We start from the raw sequence: 8,255 nt of genomic DNA, 5'->3' as shown, positions 1-8,255 counted from the left end.
AATCTGATCAGTAGTGCTGGCTATTTGTATGGACAAATAGTCAGGCAGCTCACTGCAGCACTCCCACCAGGGGCCATCTTATTTATTGTTTATTTCTTATTTAAATTCATGAACCTTGGACCCTTGGAATGGCTGAAAGCAATATACAATTAAATGCAAGGGGCAAATTTGAGATCTGCACCCATTTATTTGCACAACTGCATAGAATTAGAGAACCATGAAGTTGGAGGGTATTTTGTAGGTCAGATAAAAGAAAGTGTTTATTCACACAGTGCATTGTTTAACTATGGAACTTACTCCCACAGGAGGCAGGGATGGCCACTGTGGTGTTTGCCCGTTCTTTTGAAAATGTCTGTACAGGGGGAGAGAAAGAGTTAATAGGTAGACCAATAGAAAAGCCAGAAGCGGAGCCTACCTGACTATAAAAGGGCTTAGCCCGAGGTTTAGTTTGTTGGTTGGTTGGGAAGAGGCAGTTGGGAAAGCAGTTGGCAGACTGATGGAAATAGGGAGACAGTTAGTGCAGTTGGTCCTTGTGTGAGGGGAGGTGGAAGAGTTAGGGGCAGGATAAAATAAGACCAAGAAGGTAAAGAGTAACAACGTTTTGAATGCATTTAAAGTTTATTTGTGTTTGCAATAAACTACAATCTTCATTGTTAACTTAAGAACCTGACTGAGACTAAGTGATTTACTGGGGAGGACCTGGTTGGTGGCAGCGGATTAGTGGTGTACGGGTCAATAGTCCATGAGGTGACCAGGGGTTCCGTACGAATGCAGTGCATTTTTAACTATGGAACTCACTCCCACAGGAGACTGGGATGGCCACCAACTTGAATGGCTTTAAAAGAGGATTGGATAAATTCATGGAATGGTTCCTAGCCCAGATGGCTATGCTCTGTCAGCACCGTTAGAAGCCTCAATACTTCTGAATAACTGTTGCTGGAAACCACAGGAGGGGAGAGGTCTCTTGCGCTTGGGTTCTGCTGGATTATTTACCACAAGAATCTGGTTGGTGACTGTGAGAACATGATGCATGTCTCTTCTTGTGCTTTATGTTCTTATGTCATCCTCTCCAACTCTCCTCAGTCCAGGAACTCTAGAGCTAGATCATGCCTGACAGCTGAATTTCCAGTGGCTGACTGAGGAGACATTACTATTTCTTTAGGCAGCCCTGTTTAGGGAAGCTTTTAATGTTTGATGTATTTGTGTATTTTAATATTTGGTTGGAAGCCACCCAGAATGGCTGGGGAAGCCCAGCCAGATGGGCGGGGTATAAATAATAAAGTAGTAGTAGTAGTAGTAGTAGTAGTAGTAATTTATTCCAGCAAGTAGTTAAAAATACAGAAGCAATAAGAAGCAGTGAGGAGACAAGCCCAAAGATTTTTGCTTCATGTTTCTTGCTTCGACCTAGGGGCTCTTATTTATTCTGCCTCAGGACCTAACATTAGACAGAGTGAAGTGCCCGCCTCAGGTGACTGAGTTTGGGTGTCATGAAAGGGTGGCAAATTGTTAGCTGTATCGATGAAAGCTTTGGGGATTTTCTGACTTGATTGCCAAAAAACTTGACCAGCCTTGGGTACTATGCACCTTGACTAAGGTGTGTGCATGTGTGCAGGGGCATAAGAACTGAAGAAGAGTCTACTCAATCAGACCAAAAGATAATCTAGTCCAGCATCTTGTTCTTACATTGGTCAGCTAGATGCCCATGGGAAGCCCAAAATCAGGACCTGAGGGAAACAGGCCTCTCACCACATAAGATCTCCAGCAACTGGCATTCAGATTCATATAGCATTATCCTCCATGAATTAGTCTAATCTTCTTTTAAAGCCACCCAAGATGGCGGCCATCACTACTTCTTGTGGGGGTGAATGCCATAGTTTAACTAGGTGCTATATGAAGAAATACTTTCTTTTGTATGCCCTGAATCTCCCAGCATCTGGCTTCATTGAGTTCCCTGGGTTCTAGTGTCATGAGACTGGAGAGCAGAGGCAATTTCAGGCTTCCTCAACCTTGGCCCTCCAGATGTTTTGAGACTACAATTCCCATCATCCCTGACCACTGGTCCTGCTAGCTAGGAATCATGAGAGTTGTAGGCCAAAAACATCTGGAGGGCCGAGGTTGAGGAAGCCTGTTCTATTTTCTAATGTGATGGGCCTAAGTAGGTTTTGCTAATGTACTGACATTTTATTGTTTCTTCAGTCCATGTCAAGAAGGCCATCTCAAGAAGATTTACTTCAGGCAATACCATGAGGGGAAATAGATGAAGGCAGAAACTAAGGTCGGAATGCTGTAGCAAGCTTTTTTGTGTTTTTTTAAAGTGTTGTTTTGCCTTGTTCCCGGAACTGTACATCCAAAGCAGAACTATTTGCAAAATATTCCACATTTGCTACTTTTTACCTTTGTCATTTTAGTGTCCCATATTATTAGTGTCCCATATTATTAGTGTCCCATATTATGAGACACTAAAATGACAAAGGTAAAAAGTAGCAAATGTGGAATGTTTTGTGGGAAAACCTCATTTTTATTTTGCAGCTAAAATTAATTCAGCAAAAAAACAAAACCTTTTTTTATAAAAAAAATCCAATGTAATTAGAACAGTGCTGATTTTTAAAAACTCCTGGCAATAGCAATTGATTTGTCAGTATTAAGATGCCTTTCAAATTTCTGGTTGCTTCAGTTTCAGTCACTATTGCAGTTAAACTGCTCCGCTGTTCTGAAATTAGAACCATTTAAATGATAAAGTTTTATAAGAACATCTTCATCTGCCATTTTTTATTGTCTCTAAATAGTGATCTGGCCCCGTCATTTTATGCTATAGGCAGGTGGCCGCATATACAATACAACCCAACAAAATATTTTAATGCTGTTTAGTTATTTAATTAAGGATAATTTCCATTGTGTTTATTTATACCAAAGCTATTAATATGAATTCTTAATTGAATGTATTTGCGTGTGGTAGTGTGTGTAGTTTCTCCAGTATCTGCATTTTTAGGCACACTATACCTGAATATGTTCATTTTTGCACACATTGCGTGCCTGAAAAACGGTACTGCAAAATTCAGAGAACTGTGAATTTTGAAGAATGGCTGTGTTGTTGTTTGCATAGTGTTTCAGAAAGTCCAAATTAGGTATATTTGCCTTTCAGTGTGAACTGAATCAAATATATTCCCCCTCCTTACCAAAGCTGGCATTTAACCTGGTGTATGGAACTTTAAAGAGAAACAACAAAAGGAAGGAACATGGGCTGCACAAATATTTCAAATTAAACAAGTTTTAAATGTAATAGGGGGGAAAGTGTTGGACACAAATCTCCTGAATTGAAATGACTAACTTCCTGGATGGGTGAAACAGAGCATGGCATAAATCTTAAATAAAATATGAAGACTCAAGAGGAATTTGTCTCTAGAGGATTAGTTGCATGCTCTATTTCCTCTCAATAAACATGCTTCAGGGTGATGGGCAATCACCTTTTTTTGAGTCAATGAAGGTGTGCTATCTCTGTGATGCAGATATAGTCAATCATCATAAACCTGTTGAACTAGGTACTTCAAATGTAGTGTCTATTGTTTTGCAGGTAATTCAATCAGGATGTTGAAAGAGTGATTTCCATTCATTGCACCAACGGTCTGAAAGACGGATGGTTTAATTAATCCAACTACATTCCTATAAATAAACAATGCAGGGCAGTTAACAGGCTACTTTGCTCATAGTATTATAGATTTTTTTGTTAGCATTCTTGAGGAGTACCATTTCGTACTAGATCAATTCAACCAAAGGCTGACAATATATGATTCCACCATGCCACTTTCAAGAAATGACAAGAACAACCATTACAACAAGAAAAGAAAAACATGCCAATGTACATACTATCTACTGTTTCCAACCTAATTTTAAATTAAACATTCAACTTCTTTTCCCCCACAATTACCATTGGTGATATGAGTTTTCCTTCTTCTTAAGAGTTTTTTACTAGTTGAGAAAAACTCTATGCCCCGGGGGTAGCCTATCATGTTTCGCTGCCTGAAGCAAAATGGGGAGATGTTGCCCCCCACTTCCCTGTTGAAGCCTTGCTTATTGCCATTTGGTACAATGGTGGCAAACGGGAAGATGTTCTGAGGCAGATTCCATGGGGACAAAATAGTGGTAAAATTGCCCACCCTGTGCAGGAGTCACGTATAATTCCCCAAGCACTGCAAGATGAATATGGCATAGGAACAGACCTCAAATTTAACTGAATGCACTTCTCCGTTCCTTTGCAATTCCTCAGAGCAGTAAATTGTGTACTGAAGCTTGTTGTTTGGATCCACTCTATGAACATGGTTCCAAAAAGCAGCTGCTAAGGTTTAGTTGCCTTCTGCACCAATGGTTTTGTCATTTGAGGATTGAAATAGGTTTCCCCCCCCCTTTTCTTGGCATTCAAATCTACAGCACTCCATGCTTAACTCAAGGCCTTTGAGCATATATAGCAAAACGAGCAGAACTGAATCCAGAATTAAAGCAGGGCAAAACAAAATCAATATTGATTTTTGTTTAAACAAAACAAAACTTTAATTTTCTAAGAAACGTTCACCCGGAGCGTTGCCAGAGCCCGAGTGAGTTAATCCATATTTCCAGATTGCAAAGGATGACATAGCAGACATCTCTGCCTGCCCACCCCCTTTCCAAAGGGTAATTACTTTTGCAATCACCAGGTGGGTGATGGGAACCAAACAGACATGTTGGAAAGGCCCCGTGTGCTATCGATTTTAGGGCCATTGTAGTACTGTTGAAGTGCATTGATGATCAGTTATCAGAAGATCATCTACTGAGGTTCTCTTCTATAACAGGAATGAGAGAGAGAGAGAGAGAGAGAGAGAGAGCCTTCTCCATAGCCAACTGGACTGGTGAGGCAGAGGTCAGGAAGACCAACAGTAGGTAGAGGCAGATACCCCTCCTGATTGATTGTAAGGAAGAACTTGCAATGTAGAGAGCCAGTGTGGTGTAGTGGTTAAGAGCGGTAGTCTCGTAATCTGGGGAACCGGGTTCGCGTCTCCGCTCCTCCACATGCAGCTGCTGGGTGACCTTGGGCCAGTCACACTTCTTTGAAGTCTCTCAGCCCCACTCACCTCACAGAGTGTTTGTTGTGGGGGAGGAAGGGAAAGGAGAATGTTAGCCGCTTTGAGACTCCTTAAAGGGAGTGAAAGGCGGGATATCAAATCCAAACTCTTCTTCTTCTTCTTCTTCGAGTATTCCTGTTCAGGAGACTCCATACTATTCCCCTTCCATGGCCACTGAGCATGCTCAGTCCTCATTGGAATGATTTGGAAATCCCCCTCTTAGGGTATTTTATAAAGGTCTGGGGGTTTTGTACTTAGAAGACTTGGTTCCCTCAAGCCTTTTATTACCTCTCTCTTGTGTATGTGGGTGGTATGTGTATTATATATGCATACTGACAGGCAGAGAACTGGGATCATTCTTTCTATATGCTACTGATGTCATCAACAGCTGTGAAATATATTTGTATAGTAATATTGTCCCTGAAATGATTATTTAGAACGCTAACGGATGTATAAGTTTCCACAAATGAAGTAAATCAGAACCATTTACATACTCAAAGCCATTTAGGCTGCAATCTTATGCACCTTTATTGAATCTAGTGGGCCTTCCTTCTGAGCAAACATGCTTAGGATACCACTGCACACCTCAAAACCTGTTCAAGGATCTAAGCACCCACCCCACTGTTCTCTCCTGCCCCTTAAAAAAAGTTCTCCTCTCATCAACCTGGTTAATAAGGCTGTCCCAGCATGCAGCAGTCTTTAAGATGTTTTGCTTGTGCTGTAACAATATGATCAAGGGAACAGAAGGCAAGCCAAGCTGCATTAATCACTAGGTTAATAGAAGCAATCCCCTGGAGAGACATGAAAGGTAGGCTATAGATGAGAAGAGGTGAGGCCATATCTGAAACCATTATCAGTTGAGGCAGCTTGATTAGAAATCTCCCTTTGATTAGACTGAAATAAGCCTTAAATTAAGATAATGATGTGACCTCATAATTGATTATATGAAATCCCTCTTTTCTCATCAAACCTAGCTTCAGCCAACAGTGTAGGTGGTGACAAGGCAAAAATACCTATAATTGAGAATAGAAACAAAATCCTCTAATTCAGGGATGGGGAACCTATGGCCTTCCATATGTTGCTGGGCTCTTCATCCTATCAGACAGAGCCAGCATGGCGAATGATCAGGATGGTGGGAGCTGGACTCCAGTAACATCCGGAGTACTGCCAGTTCCCAATCCCTGCCTTAGTTACTCAGATCATGGAGCAAGATTAGCTTGGAAGCTTTCATAGGGGTCCCAATCTAGACAGTTTAAAGGGGGAATAAGACAAATTCACGAAGGACTGAGCTATCAATGGCTACTAGTCATGTTATCAATTGACTGCCGCCAGGATAAGAGGAATCATTCCTTTGAATACCAGTTGCTGGGGGACAACAGTTGAAGAGGGCTATTGCCCTCATGACCTTCTTGTGAGTGCCATGATCATGCTTAACGCAAACCATGGGACACCTCCTCTCAGGAAAAGGTATGAGACCCCTGGAGAACCCCATAGGTGCTGGGGATCGTGCAATAGTCCCAAGACAGCTTGTCTTTTTACATGGGTCCTCTGATGCTGCCTGAAATTGTCTTATTATGAATTATTTGTTAGAAGACCTTGCAAACTGGGTGAATTAAATTGAAGTGATCACTTACATTTCTGGAGTTCAGAGGCTTTATTCATGCAGAAACTACGGTTTTAAAGGATGAGAAAATAGCTTTTATGAGAGAAATATCAATGTCTGGAGAGAAAGCAAACAACATACCGGTAGCTTACAAACAACTGCAGGCTAGATTGCTAGAAAACAGTGCTTTCGTGTTGTTTAAATGAACACATACATTAACTTGGGAGAAGGAGTATTTGCTTTTCTCCAGCACTATTTTAATTCAGGAGTATCATATTGCAACCAATAGGTGGTGAAAATAAGACCTCTCCTTTTGCCTTTGCAACCCAAGAAGAAGAAGAAGATGATGATTCTTGTTAGGTCAACAGCTATCTATTTAATTCTTTAATGTCAACTCCCTTGTTCAGCAATAAATGTTGCTGCTCCAGATCAGCTGTGACTCCAACTTCCACAGCAGCTTCAAGTCATGGACATTGTGCTTCCCACCGACATGTGTTTGGCCACTCTGACAAACAGTATGCTGCACTAGGTAGGACCTTTGAGTGATTCAGCAGGGCTCTTATGCTCCTTAGAGTCAGATAGAAATATATGATATTCTCTGTCCTGCTGCTGAGACTTCCATTCTTTCTGGTCTGCCTGACTTCCTGAAATGACATCATACACTGTCAGTTCATTTTAAATATATTATGCTTTAAGGGTTATTTTATCTGTTTTAAAATCTGTTGCTGTTCTCCCCCCCCACACACACACACTTACATTGATAATTTATGTGTAGTTTGCTGGCACAAATTACACCAATGCTAATGTGGGTGGGTGGAACAAAGTAAGAGAGTTCAGAAAGCAGGTAGGAAGAAGAACTCTGTGACTCTGGGAAAGACTGAAAGCAATCGAACAATACCCCAAAGGGACTTAACTCAAGTAAAGAAGAAAAAGAACAGGAGGAGTAAGAAGCAGAAAAGATGAGTGAAAATGAATTTAAAAGGGGGTCTTTTCTGTTAGCCTTTGAGTGACTTTTGATGGTTGGCAAACACTTGAAATAGATAGGGAGCTTTGACAGCATTTTAATAATAAAGCAAACTTAACATTTAGATGGGTCTTTGGACTGTTCAAATACCTTCCCATTCATTATCTAGTCATAATTCTTTCCATATGATACTGTAGGCCAAAGCCTACTCTTCAGTCTCAGGAACCGTCACACCAAACTGAGTGGCTGTATCTCCAGAGGTGTCTGAATAAGGGCAGCTTGGAACATTTCAATTATCTTTATTCAAAAATGGCATCTGGCATCCAAACATAGACAAAAGACAACTTCCTCTACCTTGAAACCCTCATGTGAAGTTGACCAGCAGTTTCTCAAGAGGTATCCTAACCCACAGAAGACAGACAGACAAACCACTTTACAAAATATGTAATAGATGTCTAGTGTGATGCAAAAACCTGTTTCCTTTCAGTTTCAGGAAATGCTATACTCATCAGAAGGATAGAAGTTCTCCGTGTCAACCTACATAATTCCTTCTGCTGCATAGAAAGTGTCTTTACCTATTACTTCAGAACATTTA

The 8,255-nt window shown here is 40.9% G+C and overlaps 1 long non-coding RNA gene across 1 annotated transcript; it reads left to right on the top strand.

Annotated features, from left to right (window-relative positions):
- The first annotated feature begins 459 nt into the window (after window positions 1-459).
- LOC308478524 lies at window positions 460-3,922 on the top strand. The gene is made up of 3 exons (XR_013987101.1): window positions 460-583; window positions 2,197-2,275; window positions 3,572-3,922. It is a non-coding gene; the product is annotated as an uncharacterized lncRNA (long non-coding RNA).
- Window positions 3,923-8,255: the final 4,333 nt, after the last annotated feature.

This window comes from Podarcis pityusensis, assembly GCF_964106645.2.
Source record: "Podarcis pityusensis genome assembly, chromosome: 5".
In the NCBI taxonomy this organism is placed as follows: Eukaryota; Metazoa; Chordata; class Lepidosauria; order Squamata; family Lacertidae; genus Podarcis; species Podarcis pityusensis.
This window is presented reverse-complemented; position numbering and strand designations above follow the sequence as displayed.